Raw genomic sequence first — 21,365 nt, 5'->3', positions numbered from 1 at the left:
CCAAAAGCCTTGCTGAAGACAAGGTAGACCATATCCACTGCTATTCCCTCATCTACAGACACAGACACAGACACAGAATTTCTAGGTTGGAAGAGACCTCAAGGTCATCGAGTCCAACCTCCAACCTAACGCTAACAGCCCTCCACTAAACCATATCCCTAAGCTCTACATCTAAACGTCTTTTGAAGACTTCCAGGGATGGTGACTCCACCACTTCCCTGGGCAGCCTGTTCCAATGTCTAACAACCCTTTCAGTGAAGAAATTCTTCCTAACATCTAACCTAAAACTCCCCTGGCTCAACTTAAGCCCATTCCCCCTCGTCCTGTCACCAGGCACGTGGGAGAACAGGCCAACCCCCACCTCGCTACAGCCTCCCTTGAGGTACCTAAAAAGAGCGATAAGGTCACCCCTGAGCCTCCTCTTCTCCAGGCTGAACAAGCCCAGCTCCCTCAGCCGCTCCTCGTAGGACTTGTTCTCCAGGCCCCTCACCAGCTTCGTCGCCCTTCTTTGCACCCGCTCAAGCACCTCCATGTCCTTCTTGTAGCGAGGGGCCCAAAACTGAACACAGTACTCGAGGTGCGGCCTCACCAGAGCTGAGTACAGGGGGACGATCACCTCCCTCGCCCTGCTGGTCACGCTGTTCCTGATACAAGCCAGGATGCCGTTGGCCTTCTTGGCCACCTGAGCACACTGCTGGCTCATATTCAGCTGACTATCCACCATCACTCCCAGGTCCTTCTCTGCCTGGCAGCTCTCCAACCATTCCTCTCCCAGTCTGTAGCTCTGCTTGGGGTTATTGCGCCCCAGGTGCAGGACCCGGCACTTGGCTTTGTTGAACTTCATGCAGTTGACCTCAGCCCATCGGTGCAGCCTATCCAGATCCTCCTGCAGAGCTTTCCTACCCTCGAGCAGATCGACACACGCACCTAACTTGGTGTCATCTGCGAACTTAATGAGGGTGCACTCGATGCCCTCGTCCAGATCATCAATGAAGATATTAAAGAGGACCGGCCCCAGCACCGAGCCCTGGGGGACGCCACTAGTGACTGGCCTCCAACTGGACTTGGCTCCATTCACCACGACTCTTTGGGCCCGGCTATCCAGCCAGTTTCTAACCCAACAAAGCGTGCGCCAGTCCAAGCCAAGAGCAGCCAGTTTCTTGAGGAGAATGCTGTGGGAGACGGTGTCAAAAGCCTTGCTGAAGTCAAGGTAGACCACATCCACAGCCTTTCCCTCATCTACCCAGCGCGTCACTCTGTCATAGAAGGAGATCAGGTTCGTCAGGCATGACCTGCCTTTCATAAAGCCATGCTGACTGGGCCTGATCGCCTGCTTCCCCTGCAATTGCTGCATGATGACTCTCAGGAGGATCTGCTCCATGAGCTTTCCTGGCACTGAGGTCAAACTGACAGGCCTGTAGTTTCCCGGGTCTGTCCTCCGGCCCTTCTTGTAGATGGGCGTCACGTTTGCTAGCCGCCAGTCGATTGGAACCTCCCCTGATAGCCAGGACTGTTGATAAATGATGGAAAGTGGCTTGGCCAGCTCCTCTGCCAGTTCCCTCAGTACCCTTGGGTGGATCCCATCCGGCCCCATCGACTTGTGCACATCTAAGTGCCGTAGCAGGTCACCAACCAGTTCTTCATGGATAATGAGGGCCACATCCTGCTCCCCATCGCCTTCCACCAGCTCAGGGTACTGAGTATCCAGAGAACATCCGGTATTGCCGCTAAAGACTGAGGCAAAGAAGGCATTGAGCACCTCCGCCTTTTCCTCATCTCTTGTAACTAAGTTTCCCCCCGCATCCAGTAAAGGATGGAGATTCTCCTTAGTCCTCCTTTTTGTGTTGATGTATTTATAGAAACGTTTTTTGTTATCTTTAACGGCAGTAGCCAGATTGAGCTCCAGATGAGCTTTGGCCTTCCTAATTTTGTCCCTGCACAGCCTCGCTACTTCTTTAAAGTCCTCCTTAGTGGCCTGCCCACTTTTCCAAAGCTTATAAACCCTCTTTTTCCTCCTAAGATCAAGCCACAATTCTCTGTTGAGCCAGGCTGGTCTTCTTCCCCGCCAGCTCGTCTTTGGGCACGTGGGGACAGACCGTTCCTGCGCCATTAAGACTTCCCTCTTGAAGAGCGCCCAGCCTTCCTGGACCCCTCTGCCCTTCAGAACCACCTCCCAAGGGACTCCACCAACCAGTGTCCTGAGCAGCTCAAAGTCAGCCCTTCGAAAGTCCAATACAGCGGTTTTACTGGTCCCCTTCCTGGCCTCGCCAAGAATAGTGAACTCCACCATTGCGTGGTCACTCTGCCCAAGACAGCTCCCGACGATCACGTCCTCCACCAGTCCTTCTCTGTTTGTGAAGAGAAGGTCTAGCGGGGCACCACCCCTGGTAGGTTCACTAACCAGCTGCGTCAGGGAGCTATCTTCCACGCTCTCCAGAAACCTCCTAGACTGCTTTCTCAGGGCTGTGTTGTGCTTCCAGGATATGTCAGGGAAGTTGAAGTCCCCCACGAGTACAAGAGCTGATGATTTAGCAACCTCTGTCAGCTGCCTGTAGAATTCCTCATCCGTCTCCTCATCCTGGTTCGGCGGTCTATAGCAGACCCCGACCAGGACACTAGCCTTGTTGTCCCTGCCGATCCTAACCCAAAGGGACTCGACCTTGTCATTCCCAACCTCGAGTTCTACAACCTCGAAAGACTCTCTAATATAGAGAGCCACACCACCACCCCTTCTATGCTGCCTGTCCCTTCTATAGAGCTTATAGCCAGGCATTGCAGCACTCCAGTCATGAGACTGGTCCCACCACGTCTCCGTGATGGCAACCAAGTCGTAGCCTGCCTGCCGCACGATGGCTTCCAGCTCCTCCTGTTTGTTACCCATGCTGCGTGCATTGGTGTAGATGCACTTCAGCTGGGCCATAGCCTTATCCTCCAGCCTTGCCATTGTTCCCCCTGGCACAGCCCCAACAATCCTAGCCTCAGCCCCATCCCCCTTCCTACCTAGTTTAAAGCCCTCTCAATGAGCCCTGCCAGTTCCTGGCCCAGGATCCTTTTTCCCCTAAAAGATAGGGACCCGTCTGCGGCCATCAGGCCAGGCGCTGAGTAAAGTGCCCCATGATCAAAAAACCCAAGATTTCTGCGTTGGCACCAGTCCCGGAGCCACGTGTTTAACAGGTGAGCTTTCCGTGTCCTCTCTGAACCCCTCCCTGCCACCATAGGGATGGACGAAAACACCACCTGCACTCCCGCTCCATCCACTAACCGACCCAGTCCCCTAAAGTCCCTTTTGATAGCCTTGAGGCTTCTCTCTTCGATGTTATCACTGCCCGCCTGGACTATCAAAAGGGGGTAATAGTCAGAGGGGCGTACCAGGTTAGGAAGCTTCCTGGCAACGTCCCTGACCCTGGCCCCAGGGAGACAGCAGACTTCCCTACGGGTAGGGTCAGGCCGACAAATAGGGCCCTCTGTTCCCCTAAGAGTCGAGTCACCAACAACAATAACCCTCCTGTCTTTCTTGGTGGAGGCAGTCCTGAGGCGCGGAGTCGACCTCCTCGCCCCAGGCATCCTCCTGGGAACATTTGCTACCTCTTCCTCACACACCGGCCTCTCAATCTCTAGGGCCTCAAACCTGTTGTGTAAGGGCACCTGGGAGGGTGGGGCCGGAAGGGGAGGGGATCGCCTGAGATGTCGAGCAGGGACTTGTTTCCATTCCTCCTCAGCTCCCAGATCCCCTCCCTCTGCCCGACGGGGACAGGGCAGGGGGTCCGCCCCCATTTGAGGAGTCTCACCTCGGCACCTCCCCTTGAGGCCCTGCAGGGAGTTACTCCAGAAGTCTATCTCCCGCTCACACTCCCTGATGGCCCTCAACCTCTCCATCTCCTCCTTGAGCTCCGCCACCATGCGGACCAGATCATCCACCTGCTCGCACCTCACGCACGCAGTTTCTCTGCCTCCCGCCGATGGTAGCAACAGGCTCAGACACTCCTTGCATCCGGTGACCTGAACTGCGGCATTTTTTAACGGGTAGTCGGTCTGCGTGTGTACCGACTTCTTGGAGAGCGCGCCGTGCCTGGTGGCGACCATTATCACCTAGCTACGGCTGTTGTTAACGAGGTGTTGTTTGTGTGTAGGGGGAGCGCTCCGCCCTTCCTGCGCGAACTGCCGCGCTAACTGCCGCGCCACTCCCTTCTGACGCGCCACGCCCTGTTTGCCCGCCCTGGTCGCCGCGCTCCTGGTCGCTCGCGCTCCCTAGGGGCAGCTTTTGAATGGCTGGGGAGGGGGCGCTGCTGGCTCCGCCTTCGCCTCGTCAGCCTCCCTCACGAGGGCTGCCGGGTCCTGGCGGCTCCCTCCAGTAGGCTCGATGCCGGAAAAAATTAGCCCTGCCTGGCCCGATCCCCCGCTCCGCTGCAGAACGCGTCTGCCCCGGAGCCGATCGCCTCGGCAAATGGCTACACAGCTAGTCATTCCATCATAGAAGGCTATCAGATTGGTTAAGCATGATTTCCTCTTGAATTCATCCTGACTGCTCCTGATCACCTTCTTATCCTCCACAAGCTTGGAGATGACCTCCAGGAAGAGTTGTACCATCACCTTTCCAGGGATAGCGGTGATGCTGACTGACCTGTAGTTGCCTGGGTCCTCCTTCTTGCTCTTTATGAAGACTAGTGTGACACTGGCTTTCTTCCAGTCCTCAGGGACCTCCTCTGCTTTCCACAACCTTTCGAAGATGATGGCGAGTGCCCTAGAAATAACATCAGCCATCTCCCTCAGTACCCACGGGAATGCACCCACAGGTACTGCTTGGGAGTATCTCATGGGATAGGTTGCTAGAAGGCAAGGGTGCTTGTGAGAGCTGGACTACATTTAAGCAGCACTTCTTCCATGCTCAGGGTCGGTGCAACCTGAGGAATAGGAAATCGGGGAAGGGGGGCAGGAAACCCGCATGGATGAGCAAGGAGCTCATCAATAAGATCAAAAGGAAGAGGATGGTCTAAGAAATGTGGAAAAAGGGCCTGTCCTCTTGGGAGGAGTATAGATGTGTTGTCAGGGCCTGCAGGGATGCGACAAGGAAGGTTAAAGTCCACTTAGAGATGAGGCTTGCGAAAGAGATAAAGGATAATAAGAAGGGTTTTTTCAAGTATGTAAACAGCAAGAGGAAGACTAGGGATAATGTGGGTCCCTTGCTGAATGAGGGGGGGTGTCCTGGTCATGGGAGACACTGAGAAGGCAGATACTGAACGCTTTCTTTGCTTCAGTCTTTGCTTCAAGTACACTCCCCCGGAACTCCTCGCCCTTGACAATAGGACAAAGGGTCTGGGAAATGGAAGGCTCCCCCCGGTGGACGTGGGAGTGGTTCAGGAGCGTCTGAGTGGGCTCAACGCACACAAATCCAAGGGTCCCAATGGGATGCATCTGCGTGTGCTAAGGGAGCTGGCAGATGTGATCGCCAAACCGCTCTCTATCATCTTTGAAAGGTCCTGGAGAATGGGTGAGGTGCCTGAAAACTGGAGGATAGCCAATGTCACTCCGGTCTTCAAGAAGGACAGGAAGAAGGATCCAGGAAACTACAGGCCAGTCAGTCTCACCTCTGTCCCTGGAAAGGTATTGGAGCAGCTTGTTCAGGATGCCATCTCCAAGCAATTGGAAGAGAAGAAGGTTATGAGGAGTAGTCAGCATGGATTCACCAAGGGGAAGTCGTGCTCGACCAACCTCATTGCCTTCTATGATGGCATCACCAGCTGGGTAGATGGGGGGAGAGCAGTGGATGTCATCTACCTTGACTTTAGCAAGGCTTTCGATACTGTCTCCCATGACATCCTACTAGCAAAGCTGAGAAAGTGTGGGATAGATGAGTGGATGGCAAGGTGCGTTGAGAACTGGCTGACTGGCTGAGCTCAGAGGGCGGTGATTGGTGGAGCAGAGTCTGGCTGGAGGCCTGTGACTACCGGTGTTCCCCAGGGGTCGACGCTGGGTCTGGTCTTGTTCAACATCTTCATCGACAACCTTGATGAGGGAATAATGTCTGCCCTCAGCAAGTATGCCGATGACACAAAGCTGGGAGGAGTGGCTGACACACCAGAAGGCTGTGCTGCCATTCAGCGAGACCTGGACCGGCGGAAGAGATGGGCAGGAAGAAACCAAATGAGGTTTAATATCGCTCTTTATAAGTACATTAAAGGAGGCTGTAGAGAGATGGTGATTGGTCCATTCTCCCATGTGCCTGGTGACAGAATGAGGAGGAATGGGCTAAAGTTGCGTCAGGGGAGTTTTACGTTGCATATCAGGAAGAACTTCTTTACTGAGAGGGTTGTTAGGCATTGGAATGGGCTGCCCAGGGAAGTGGTGGAGTCACCATCCCTGGAGGACTTTAAAAGACATTTAGATGTTGAACTTAGCAATATGGTTTAGTGGAGGCCTTGTTAGAGTTAGGTCAGAGGTTGGACTCAATGATCTTGAGGTCTCTTTCAACCTAGACAATTCTGTGATTCTGTGTGATTCTGTGATATCTTAGAAAGTAAGTTTAGACTGTGCACTTGTAACTACAAGATATATACAAAATGAAAAGAGAAAAAAAGGTTTGTACATAGCTTATGGTAGGCTGTTGCTGTTTGTTTGTCTGATTGACTGATATGAATTCTCCATTAAAAAATATATGGCAAAAAGATAACTGCTTGAGTTATGGATCATAGAGTTACACAGAAAGAAAACCAGAATAAATCCCATCCAGAAATAGATAAATAAATAAATAAATAAAAATAAATAAAAAATAAACAATGCATACTTATCATAGAGTGGCTCGGATTGGAAGGGGCCTTCAAGACCTTGTTACAAACCCCCTGCCATAGCAAGGGATGCCACCCACTGGATCAGGTTGCCCACAGCCTCATCCAACCTGGTCTTGAACACTGCCAGATATGGGGCACCTACAGCTTCTCTGGGCAGCATGTTCCAGTGCCTCACCACCCTCTGAGGGAAGAACTTCCTCCTAACTGCTAAACTAAATCCCACTCTTTTAGTTTAAAACCATTCCCCCGTGTCCTGCCATTATCTGCCTGAGTAAAAAGCCGTTCTCCATCTTTTTTATAAGTCCCCTTTAAGTATTGGAAGGTTTACAATATCATCCCAGAGTCTTCTCTTGTGTAGGCTGAGCAGCCCCAGTTCTCTCAGCCTTTCTTTGTAGGAGAGGTGCTCCAGCCCCTTGATCATCTTTGCAGCCCTCCTCTGGACCCATTCTAACAGAGCAGCATCTTTCTTGTGCTGGGGGCCCCAGACATGGATGCAGACCTCCAAGTGGGGCCTCACAAGGGCAGAGTAGAGGGGACAATCATCTCCCTCCACCTGCTGGCCACTCCTCTGTTGATGCAGCCCAGGATACAGATGGCCTTCTGGGCTGCAAGCACACACCGACTGCTCATGTCGAGCTTTTCATCCACCAGAAACCCCAAGTCTTTCTCTGCAGGGCTGCTCTCAATGAGTTCTTCTCCCAGTCTGTACTCATGTCTGAGGTTGCCCTGACCCAGGTGCAGCACCTTGCACTTGCACTTGTTTAACCTCATGAGAATCACATGGGTCCACTTCTCAAGCTTGCCTAGGTCCCTTTGGATGACATCCCTTCCTTCTGTTGTATCAACTGCACCACTCAGCTTGGTGTCATCTGCAAACTTGTTGAGGGTTCAGTCGATCCCACTGTCTATGTCATTGACAAAGATATTAAACAGTACCAGAACCAGAACAGACCCCTGAGGGACACCACTTATCACCGGCCTCCACCTGGACATAGAACCATTGACCACCAACCACTCTCTGGGTGCGACCTTCAAGCCAATTCCTTATCCACTGAATAGCCCGCCCATCAAGTCCATCTCTATCCAATCTGGAGATCAGAATGTCATGTGAGAATGTGTCAAAGGCCTCTCAGAAGTCCAAGTAAATGCCATTGGTTGGATTTCCCTTTTCAAATGATGCCGTGACTCCATCACAGGAGGCCACCAGATTGGTCAAGCACGATTTGCCCTTGGTGAAGCCATACTGGCTTTCTTGGATCAACTCTTTGTATTGCATGTGCCTTGAAATTACTTCCAGGAGGATCCGTTCCATGATCTTCCCAGACACAGAGGTTCAGCTCACTGGTCTGTAGTTTCCTGGGTCAACTTTTCTATCCTTTTTAAAAATGGGAGTGATGTTTTTCTTTTTCTAATTACCAAGGACTTCACGTGGCTGCCAGGACTTCTCAAATATGATGGAGAGAGGCTTGGCAACTACATCAGCCAGGTCCCTCAGGACCCTAAGTTGCATGTCATCAGGCCCCACACACTTGTACTTGTTCAGTTTCATCAAGTGGTCTCAAACCTGCTGTTCACTTGCAGTGTGCATTACTTTGCTCCCCCAACCCTCATCTCTGGGTTCAGGGAAATGAGAGACATTGTAAGCCTGACTGCCAGTGAAGACTGAGGCAAAGAAGTTAATTACCTCAGCTTTCTCCATGTCTGCTGTTACCAGTTCACCCTTCTCATCCATCAGAGGGGGTACACTCTCCTTGGCCTTTTTTTTTTTTTTCTGAACAATGTACATAATATAATCCCTTCTCGTTATTCCTTGCATCCTTTGCCAAGCTTAGTTCCATCTGGGCCTTGGCTTCCCTGATCCCATCCCTGCATATCCAGAGATCAGAGATCATCTCTGTACTCATTCCTAGGCTTCCACTACCTGTTCATTTCCTTAATGTGCTTCAGTTTGACCAGCAGGTCCTTGCTCAGCCATCCCAGTTTCCTGCCCTCACTGGCCACTTTCTTGTACAGGTGGATGGAGAGTTCTTGTGCTCTAAGGAAAACATTCTTTAAGAGTTGTCCTTAAGGACAGAGTTCCAGGGGATCTTGTCGACTAAATCTTTAAATAGATTGAAGTTCACTCTTTAGAAGCTCAGGGTCCTAACTTTGCTCTTTATCAGGACCATATTCCTTGAGATCACAGACTCAACCAGGGAGTGGTCACTGCAGCCCAGACTGCCTCCAGTCTTGACCTCTTTAATGAGTTCATCCACATTGATGTGTACCAGGTCCAGTGATGCTTCTCCTCTGGTTGGCTTGTCTAATGCCCAGATGAGGAAGTTATCCTCAACACTCTTCAGGAATTTCCTGGATTGCCTACAGACTGCTGTGTAGCTTTCCTAGCAGATATCTGTGTGGTTGAAGTCCCCCATCAGAATAAGAGCATGCAAGTGTGATGCTTCTTGTAGTTGAAGCAAGAATGCCTCATCCACAGGTTCCCCTTGATCAGGTGGCCTGTAGTAGTCCCTGACCACAAGGTGCCCTTTATTGTTAAGGTCCTTAACTTTCACCCACAAGCTCTCAACCTGTTCATGGTTGTTTCTCAGAGGCAACTCTTTGTAAACAATGCTTTCACTAATGTAGAGGGTAACACCCCCTCCCCTTCTCCCCTGTCTGTGTCTTTTGAAGTGCTGGTAGCCCTCTGTTCCAGTGTCCCAGTTATGTGATCCATCCCAACACATTTCCGTGATAGTAATCAGGTCATATTTGTCTAATTACGCTATGTTTTCTAACTCCTGCTTGTTTCCTGTGCTGCATGGGTTCATGTAGAGGCACTTCAGCTGGGCTATTGATCACATCACATTTCCAGAAGAACCCTTCCTGATTGCTTTGGGACTGTTCACAAGTACTGTGTCCTGTTCACTCCTTCTTCTTGGGTCCCAGTCACCAACGGGGAGGACAGAGAACATTACTTGCGTTCCCAATCCCTTCAACATCTTTCTAAGGGACATAAAATCCCTTTGATATTTCAGCATATCTTTGTTGCAGTAACATTTGATCCCACATGAAAGATTAGGAAGGGATGGTAGTCTTTGGGACCTACCAGACTTGCTAAGCTCTTCATAATATCATGAATGTGGGCTCCAGGCTGGCAGCAAAACTCTGAGGAGAGAGTATCTGGATGGACTCAGTGCCTCTCAGAGAGGAGTCTCCATACTGTCTTAAAGCCTAATGTTAGAAGTAGAATAGTTGCCAAAGGATGAAGACCTAAGATAAAAAGACCTCAAAACAGGGCAAAGTAATGACTTTTCCTAAAAAACTGGGACTGGGCATCCAGACATCCTAGTGGAGGCAGTGGAAGCACCTGAATTATCTCTCAAACCCATCTTTTTTTTGAAATCTTAGTGAGTAAAGGCAATGAAGGAATGGATATCTGAATAATCATTATTATCATTAAATTATATAATTTATTACTATTATTATTACACCACAGAGGTACATATCTGCACACACAGATTTCTAGATATTCACCTTTCACATAGACATGAAGGGGCCTCATCTGAACTCTAAGGTGACCAAAACTAATTTAACAGTGCTACTGTGGTACCGACCAGATTTAAATTTGTTCTGTTGTGAAGAAACACAGCAGAACTACAAAAGACACAACTTGATCAGAGTAAATATTACAATTGAGAACATCCTAGCAGCAGAATTAAGGGCAGATTCAAGACCCACTTAGAAGAAGAAAGGACAACCATTTCCTTATATAATAATGCAGATTTTCTCTATTAGTAGCTTTTATATTCATTTGCTTTTACTTTTTGCTGTTTCTCTTGCTTAAGACAAAGTATAGCTGAAAATAAAAGGAACTATTATGGGTATTTTTTGCTAAAATTTCAAGAAAAATTCTTCATTATTCCAGAATGTTACCTATCATCTGTGATCAGTTTTATTTGATGTAATGGTGGAAGAATTATCTCTATGTAGCTACATATTCTTCAGTATTTAGAGCACTTAGGAGACATCTCAAATTTCATATAAGCTATATTTTGAGTACTAATGAGAAGTATGAATCAGTCATAATCATAAGGGTTTTCCAGAATAGGCTAAATTGGTTTTATAGTAGTATTTGATAAGCTAAACTTGCAGAAGTGTTATCCTTGGGTTCTTTCTCCACAGAATAAAAATACTGAGGTAAAAAATATTTGATAAGTGCATCAAACTGTAATGACACAGTTGACTATGAGCAGTAAAGCTTTACAAATATTACAAAAATAATAAAAACAAAAAGAATTGAAAGAGCAATATAAACACCATCAAAGACATTCGATATGCTAGAAGATTAACCAGAAAGCTATCCTTGTAAATTTCACAGAACCAGATTATTTATATCCTACAATACTTAAATACGGCTGCAATTTCCTTGGAAGTTGGTGGAGGGATTTGAAGCTACTGCTGTTTCACAGCAGAAGACAAACATTGAAAAAGATGTTAGCAACTAGAAAGAGTGGAAAATCATAGCACTGTTAACACTCTTACATTAGTATCTTTATTAACATAGGTCTTGGATTTTATTCAGATATGTTTTGCATCTGAAGTACTTCTGTTATTTTAAAGTATAGGCATGTCTATTTGAGGAGCAAAATTCTAACATCTGCAGTATTTTGTCTTACTGTATAAATGGATTTAAGAAAAGTTTATACTATTATAGCAGCTTTGATCTACTTGTGAAAAAAATACTATACTATATAACTATATACTATAGTAAAAAATACTATACTATACTATATCAATACTATAAAAAAAATGTCATGGTCACTATGTTTTTATAAATACTGCAACATTAAAATTGCTAAAACATAATCTGTTTCGTGCTACTTGTTTAAACTCTTGTCAGTGAGGATCCTGCTGATTCAACAAACATAGAGCATGATATAGCCAACCAATAACTAAAATGCCTTTAATTAGACATCTGGGACAAGGTTTAGGCTTTGATCTTCTTAAGATCTCCACTTTCTATAGCAGCAGCTGAAACGTAGCTGAGGCTACATCTGCATTAGCAATCCATGCAGATCAGAAGGAGTGGATCTGCAGAATAGACTTGGTGCCATCGTATACATACTACAGTTTTTCTTTGTTTTAATTCCAGGCTAGACTCATGAATAGAATGTATTTGCAACTGCAGTGTCTCTAGGTGTATCTCTGGAGTTATTATTTTTGCCTTCAAGATGTCTCTAACCATAGTTCACATACTCTGGTGTAAATTAAAATCATATTAGGTAAATACATTCTCTTCAAAAGTGATGTCCTGACAACATTACAGTGCTAATAAGATGGCAGCCCAAGTTCACATGCCTCAAAAAGCAGATCTTGGAACACAGAGCTGAACTGCACCCTGTGTTCAGTTCACTTTCCTACAAATAAACAATGAGGCACAACTCTGGAGGTTTTTAGAGGTCTGTTTGGTCTTCCACTGCTGTTGCAAAATTTCCCAGGCCTTCTTTAGCCCTTTTCATTGTCTCTCAGAACCCATGTGGTTCTTTCAGGTACTCTTAGACATCTCACTGAGATACATAATAATTTAATAACAATTACTGAATAAAACCATGGGTATTTTTAAATAGGGAAATAAGATAGAGAGCAATTGTGTCCAGCTCACTCCTTTAATAACTTCTTGCTTTCTAGTATTTTAGTGGCCTGGCTGTGTGGAAATGAAGTGTTCCTTTATGACACTGCTACCAGTTACTACAATAATCTGCATTTCTTTACTAACATTGAAGAAAGGACTGCAAAGACTACAAAATACCATTGAGTAACAAAGAAAATAGAGATGTTTACTAATTTTTTCTTAATCAGCAAAAGACTCAATATTCTCAATATAGTTTATTTTCTTATTTGACAGCATGTATTGGGATAGTAATGAAGGTCTGGCACAAGGTTCAGACTGTACTTGAATTGATTGGGACTTATCTCAATGGATGACAGAATCAAAAAGTTTTAGATTAACAGAGAAAAACTATATATCTTATTGAAGGAAAAAATAAGTCTAAATATAAACTAAACTAAAATAAAATAAAACAAAATGCTTCCATCAAATCCCAATTGGTACCCTTTGCAACTGAGCCCTCTGTACAGATTTAATAACAAAACCACCCTGACTTCAGCACTAAACAAATCCCATAAAATATATGATTTTGTTGTTGTTGCTATTTTAATCATTGCTCAGATATGGTTTTCAATTTAATATATTAATGAATATAACCTACATACCAAAAAAAAACAAACAAAAAAACAAACAAACAAAAAAAAAACATAAACTTGTTTTTTTGGTAATCAAGAACGGAACGTATACTCTATCTCAGGATTTACAAACCAGTTAAACAAAGGAAGAAAAAATAAATAAATAAGGATTCTATGTTGCAAAGGACAGAATAAATCTCAATCAGGACAAAGTAATGAGTGGAATTGCAATTTTCTTGTACTCATCTCTAGCAAGTGAGAGAAAGATGCCTACTGAGAATATAAATAAGGCAAATCAAATACCTCAAGATGTATCTGAAGAAGTTTTTGTCTTATCAGATAATGAACTTGGGGCTTGTGATGAGAATGTTAATGAATTCATTTGTAATCTGGATAGCAATAATAAAGATAAAATGACTCTGTTGGAAAGATTTATCTTATCCTTTGTTAAAGGTTAGTCAGAATTTAATGTGATGGGAAAAAAAAAAAAAAAAGAAAACCAATGTAATGAAAAGTCAGATATCTGACTTAATAACAGAAACACATGATTTGCTTTTAAAGCAAATTTTGATAATACCAAGATGCTAAGAAATTAATATAAGAAGGTAACTATTTGAACTCAAACTTACTTCTCCGACTCAAGTATAAAGTAATGCATTAGAATGTGATACCACAGTCTCTTTTGCAAGAATAATCATATGCACAAGCATACATACAACCTCAGGTTTTATGTACAAGACAACTATATGTATCTATTGTTTCTGTCCAATTTTTAGACAGTCACCTTTGATTTTGAACTAACTTATCACACCCATTCTTTCCCCATTTCCTACACCTAAGAAAGAGCATTTCCTAACTGTTTATATATAAATTATTAATTTTATCAAGTCTTGGATCACTTTACTTTTGACTATGGTGACCTCTTCAATTGCTTCATGATAGCGATTAAGAATACTGCAATACACACTTTCCTAGGCTAAAATAACCTATTTACTCTCTGGCAGTCTTTCTAATGACTCATCCATCTTCTCCACTACATAAGCAGCTGTGGTGTGTTAGCCTTGTTTAATGGATGAAATCCCACCCAACTGCTCCTTCACTTCCCTTCCTCAGAAGGGAAGGGGGAGAAAATGGGATGAAAAATCTTTTGGGTTGATATAAACACAGGGAGATTGCTTACTAGTAATTGTCACAGGCAAAAGGAAAAAAGGTTGTAAATGGGGAAAAATAATTTTATTTGTTGACAAATACAATAGGTTTGGATGATAAGAAACAAAGACAAATATTAAAATATTACCTTTCCCAAGGTGCTACCAACTTGCCTGATGAGCTTATCTTTGTCTTGAGCTGTGTCTGTTGTACAGACAGTTGTGATTGACCCATGGCAAACTCTAACCTTCCCAGAAATCACTCCTGCAGCTCTCGCACTATGAAAACCTTGCCTCCTACACCCATTACAAGTGCACATCTTGCCTTTCAAAAATCTTTTCAGTCTGTTGCAGTTTTTTTAGCCTTCTGGGCAGCTACACTCCACCACAACCTCTTTCTCACTCCCTCTCCTCAAAAGAAGATGAGGAGAAGAAAGTGTGATGGGAAGAAAAAGGCTTGTAGGTTGAGATAATTTAATTAAAGGGAAAAGAAAGGGGGGGGGGGGGGGAGTAGATTTAAAAAAAAAAAAAAAAGTCCCTGCAGGAATAAAGAGGAAAAATATATTCATTACTTCCCATTAACAAGAGACAAGAGATGTTCAGCCACTTACTGGGAAGCAGGGCCCCAAGACATGTAGCAGTTGTTTGGGAGAACAGATATCTTTAAAATGAGAGGCCTCCTTCCCCCTGCCAAGCTGATTGTGACATCATATGGTATGATGTCCTTTTGTTCAGTTTAGGTCAGCTGTCTTGGTGACTTCCCCTCCCCAGTTCTTGCCCACCCTCAGACTACTGGTTTTAGAGGGGTTGGAGGAAGTCTTGATGCTGTGCCAGCACTGCTTAGCAACACAAAAAACACTAGTGTTATATCAGGACTGTTCTAGCTACAGGTGAGCACAGTACTATATGGGCTGCTGCAGGGAAAGTTAACTCCATCCCAGCCAGACCCAGTACATCTGTTGTCTCCCTGTTTAGACTCTCTCATTCAAAGCTAAAAGACTAACTGTTAGTAGCATTAGGTTTGTGTAATCAACCTCTTTTTCTAATGAGATTTTTTTTTCAAGCAGTTTTTCCTCTTTGTGGAATTAAATTTCACTACGAAGTTTCCCAAAGTGATACTGTAATACTACTTTATGATGCATGTAAAACTTCCTTTAGCATTGACATCCTCCAGAAAGTTATCAGAGTCCAACTTCTGGTACCTTGAAACCAACATTATCTTGTGGTTTCCACTCCCAACATCATCTCATATTTCTTCACCTTCCCTGTCTTGTTAAGAAACCCTCTGAGTCTTCATCCTGTACTTGTACAGCATTCAGCTCTTTATAGTTACTTGTCTGTGATTGGGTTGCATTAAGCATTAGATTAATGCTACTATCACCTAACTATAACCTTACTTACTTACCTAACTTGTAAGCAACCTTTCAGACACTGGGCTTATTTACATGCTTAAAATTAATCATATGCAAAAGTGAATAGGGGGTTGAGTCCTCATATAGTATGTATTAAACCTATATAAAGTGTTGTGGTTTTTCTTTTTTAAGTAAGCAGGAAGTCAATGTCCCAGTCCACAATCCTTTTAATAACATTTTCTGAGTAATATGTTTAAAAAGTAAAATTACAGATCTTTCCTTGATTTTCTTTAATACACGGTTTGGCCCTCATTGTACTGAAAGACCTTGAAAATATTTTTGAAGAGTAATCAAATAACAAAGTCTTATGAGGTGAATTTTTCCTTGTGTTAATTGCAACCTAAATTTTATGCAGCAAAATGGCAGCTGCCTGGCAGCAAGAAGTACTATCTCATCTCTTTCAGTGTAAGACAATGAAAAAAAAAAAATAAAGTAATCATAATAGATTAAATTTAGAAAAAAAAAAAAAAAAAAGAAAGAAAAACATAAACAATAAACTCCTGTAATTAGTGCACTGGGATGTAAATAAATGCCTTTAAGTATTTCATTTAACCTCTGTATTATTCAACACAATAATGAGTTACATTTACAAAGAGACATGTCCTGTTAAATGACAATAAACTGTCCAATTTATAATAAATTAACAAAATTCAGATGTGCTATCCTGCTTGATATTGATTACCTGAAAATAAGTAAATAAATAAATAAATAAAATCCTGATATTGGGTGATATTGGATTACGTGTTGGTAGGTGTCTGAATTGTTTTACATTGTCAAAGTAATTTTGATTTAAAGTACGTGAAGGAATATATTTACCCATTTCTATTTATATGGCAATAAAATTTAGCTTAACTGTATTAACAAAGTGTTTAGAATCAGCCAAGATAAAATGGGTCTTTTCAAAAATAGTTTTTTAAGCAAGGGCAGGGGGTTGTTCCTGGACTAGGTCATGAGTGTACCCAGCAAAAGGCACTGCAGTGAAACAAGACATGGAAGAGGAAGAGGAAAAAAAGAAAAAAGAAAAAAAAATAAGAGAGATAGTGTTGCAGGAAGCAGGGCTGAAAGCACGACAGACACCAGTAGAGTCAGATCATGCTTCATTTTATTGCCCAAATAGCCTAACTTTTATAGTGAACTTAACAGGGGCGGACAGTGTTTCACACAAGATTATTGGTCAAAAGCACTCAGACAAACAACTACAAGAAAACAACCCCACCTGCAAGAAAACAACCCCCTTGTGATTAGCAGTCACATAGACCTTGTCCTTGAAGCCAGCTACTGGTAACAATATTTTTCTAAATTCCTCAATTGGGCGATGTGGGAACACTGTCATGGGAACTTCTCATAGTTGCCCTGGTAGCTTGGTTTGCTCAGCTACAGCAAGCCATGGGATTTTTGCTGTTTCAAAAAATCCCTCAACAAGAGAGAAAGAAAGAAGGAGAAGGAGAAGGAGAAGGAGAAGGAGAAGGAGAAGGAGAAGGAGAAGGAGAAGGAGAAGGAGAAGGAGAAGGAGAAGGAGAAGGAGAAGGAGAAGGAGAAGAAAGAGAGGAAGTTATTAAAAGTAAAACTCTCCACGTCATCTGCTAATAAAAGAAGCAATGAGAGTCTCCCCATGTCATCATCCTCATTTGTACATATTCAGGGGAGCACCTTCTGCACTGGAGAATATTTTTTCCCCAGCGATAGTACAGTTCTGTACAGACTGATTCTTCTCCCTATTGGTGGCTCTTATTTAGTACTGTAACAGTGCTTATGAGAGCACACTTTTATCAGGCACAGATGTTGTACACAGTAATTGGCTGTTAAGCTGTCTGCACGTGCATTATCAGTAAATGCTTATGACTACATAAATTACTGTTATCTACTGGGGTTATCTTTATTTGTTCCCTAACATAAAATTAGAAACTAAAAACTATGAAACACGGGCTGGAAAGGGACAATTCTTATGACAATGTCAATGACTTCCTACAAAGTCCATTTTTACAGATGCGGTAACATTTCCTGAATCTGTAAGTGTGAGGCTACAAGGATAAAAGCACTTTGGGATAAAGACAAAGGTAGTGCCATAGCAGTCTGGGGTTGTGCAAGTGGCAGGGTACATACAAAGAGAAAGGCAGATGGTGGTATTACGAGCGAGAGACTGCAAATTTACAAATGTAAGACTGTTATCTCTGTATGGGTTAAAGTGTTGTGCAACACTAACACTAGTGTGTGCTGGATATAGGATTCTGTCATTCCCTTTCTCTTTCCCATAAAGCTTGCTGCTGTAGCCCTGCACATAAAAAGACAGAGTCCATCAGCCATCCCATTTGCCAGGTCACTTAAAAAGTATTTCTTTCACCATCTTTTCTTTCCTGAATAGGTGCACCTTTTGAAACAGGTACACTTTTTTTTTTTTTTTTTTTTTTTTTTTTTTTTTTTTTTTTGCGGGGGGGGGGGCAACAAACAGCAAACTACAGTCATAGCTGTGACTGGAGCTTAGACAATAACTCTGATGTGCCACTTCGTTTACAGGAGAAACAGATACCTTCACAGCTCAGAGATTAACTCAGAAGTCAACAGGGCTACATGATGCTGACTATTTGGACAGGAATTTATTTTCATCTTTATAATATGGCTGATGCCTTCCTTGCTACACCACTGAATTAGATTCTCTAAGTGGATCCCTTTGGAGCATAAAAATTCATTCAAGTACTACTCTGAAATTAATGATCTCAGGGTTAACTCAAAAATAAATGTAACCACCTACTGGAAATCACTTTTCTCATTCCTGCATGTAGTTATTAGGCAGACATTTGGAATTTTCTCCATTTGTCTTGCAATCAAGTTTGCTTATTTATGATTAGTCCTAAGATGTATTTTAAGTTGTTTCCTCCTACAGTTACAAGCAGTTAGACTACAGGTACAAGCATTTTTTATTGTTGGTTAGGAAATACTTCTATTAGCTGAATCCAGTTTTAAATGTTTTTAGGAACTAAACATAAAACACTTAGCTAAAGTTTGTATACATGAAAATATCTAACAAAAACTTATTGAGCAATTCTTAAATATACTGAAGTTCTCCTAATTATTATTGGGATAACTATTATAATTATATATTAATAATTTATATTTATTAATATTAATAAATATTAATATATTATTTTAAATTATTGGCACATTTAAATAGCTGTTTTAAATTCATTTTTCTATGTTTTGATTTTGAAATAAAAATATGAAAAATGTTGTTATTTTCCACATTTCCTTTAATGCTGCTTCAGGCCTTTAAAGACAGTAAAACACTTTAAGGAGGATATTTATAGATACTTATGTAACTACATTAAAGAGTGATCTATCACAGAATGATAGAATTATCAATGTTGAAAAAGACCTTTAAGGTCATCAAGTCTAACCATAAACCTGACTTACCAAGTCGAATCACTAAACTATGTCCCTTTGTATCATGCTTGATATCTCTTAAATACTTCCAGGGATGGGGATTCCACCACTTCCCTGGGCTGCCTTTCACAATCCTTGACCACACTCTCTGTGAAGAAATTCTTTCTAATATCCTGCCCTGTTGCAATTTGAGACCACTTCCTTTTGTGCAATCACTTGTCACCTGAGAAAAAGAGACCAAGAGTCCTTTCACCAGCTTTGTTGTTGTTCTCTGCACTTTCTTGAGCAATTCAATACCTTTGTACTGAGGGGCCAAAAACTCCAAAATACTCAAGGTGTGGTCTTGCCAGTACTGCATATAAGGGATGATCACTTTTCCAGTCCTGCTGCCCACACTATTTCTGATGTATGCTACGATGCCTTTGGCCTTCTTCTGTTGAGCAGAACCCTCAGGTTCTTTTCTAGTGGGCAACTTTCCAGCCACCCTTCCCTATGCCTATACCACTGCAACAGGTTATTATGACCCAAGTGCAGAACCCAGCCCTTAGTTTTGTTGGATGTCATGTGATTGGACATGGCCCATTGATCTAGGTTAGCGAGATTCCTCTGCAAAATCTTTCTACCCTCAAGCAGATCATCAGTCCTGCCTAACTTGGTATTGACTGCAAACTTACTGAGGGTGCACTCAATCTCCTCATTCAGATCACTGATAAAACTATTAAACAAAACTGACTGCAGTACTGAGCCCTAGGCATCACCACTGGTGGCTGGCTGCCAACTGGGCTGAGTCCCATTCGCTGTGACTCTTTGAGCCTGCCCATTTAACCAGTTCTGACCAAGAACTTTTACACCTGACCAAGCCATGAGCAGCCAGTTTTTCCAGAAGAATACTGGAAGTGGTGTCAAATGCTGGTTTGACACCTGCATCCAGGTAAATACAGGTAAACAATATTCAAAACCTTACCCTCACATACTAAGTGGGTCATCTTGTCATAAAAGGAGATCAGATTAGTCAGGCAGGACCTGCCTTTCATAAACCCATGCTGACTCCTTCTGACCACCGGACTGTCCTATATGTGTCTTGTGATGACATTCAAGACAATCTGCTTCATAACATTCCATGGTACAGGCCTGTAATTCCTTGCATCCTCTTTCCTGCCTTTTTTTTTTTTTTTTTTTTTTTTTGTAGATTGGAATCCCATTCACTAAACTCAACTGGGACTTAACCATTTAGCCAGAATGGATGGTAAGTTATTGAAAGTGGCTTGGTGAACACTTCTGCCAGTTTCTTCAGTACCATTGGCTGAATCCTGTCCAACCCCACAGTGTTATGAACATTCAATGACGGTTTCCCATTGAATTATAGGAGCTCCATCTCACTCCCTGTTCATCTTCCAACCAATATTGCATAAAGAAAAGGGCTGATTTGAAGACAAAACCTATCAGGCTCAAAATAGGTCTATACTGCCAAAGTAATATAAATGTGCTATTTTTGAGTTACTCATCTCCAAATAGTCTAGCTTTGTCAGAGTAGCCACGATGCAATCTAATACCTCAGCTTTTGATCCATCCCCATGTTTTGCTCTCTATGCACATTTTTTTTCTTTTTTTCTTTTTTTTTTGAGTTATATTTTCTTAGTTATTTGAACTGCGTATAGCTGTGTCTCAATCAGTTCATTCCTGGCAGATGCTGGGAGTACTAGTCTGTCTTCTGCAGTTACTTAGAGAAAACTCAAAACTCTTGGAGAAACTGGCAGCATTCAAACAGACACAGCAAAATGGTCATATCTACATTTCCCATTAATTTTCAAAAGTCCTACAACAAATAGTGACCAGTGAGTCACTGAAACAGGAATCAGAATCTAAAATGTCTTTATAGACTGTGCTGTTCAAAGCAGGTAAATTATAATATTTTCAGTTCTTGTTTATATATGCCACAAGAAAGACAAGATTTCTGCTTGATTAAACAAAAATTAAGAGAAATAGCTGTTTTACTGTAAATTAATTTCATAATTAAAAGATTTTATTCATAGTAACTACTAATTTACCCAATAATAATCTTAAAACAGTAATAATAACATTTTAAAACTAATAACCATATCTTTGCATACATGGAAATCTTAAGATTGCATGTATGAGTCCACTTAATAATAATAGTAATATAATCATAAAGATTTTGCACATGTGTAAGGTTGTCATATATCCAGATCTGGACATGCTTTAATATTATTTTTTGATCACTTAGAAATGTTAAATAAAACAAAATAGTAAAGTGTACTGGGAGGGTGGGGGGTGGGGGTTGCACAATTTAACAACTAGAAGACTACATGGTGACTCAGGGACCATTGCTTCCATCTTCAATACATTTGGGGGCACTTCACCTTTACATGCTTTGCTTATCAGTGCATAGGAATCTGCTG

The sequence above is a fragment of the Netta rufina genome, assembly GCF_964035555.1.
Source record: "Netta rufina genome assembly, chromosome: 1".
Taxonomy (NCBI): Eukaryota; Metazoa; Chordata; class Aves; order Anseriformes; family Anatidae; genus Netta; species Netta rufina.
Note: the sequence above shows the minus strand (reverse complement) of the source record.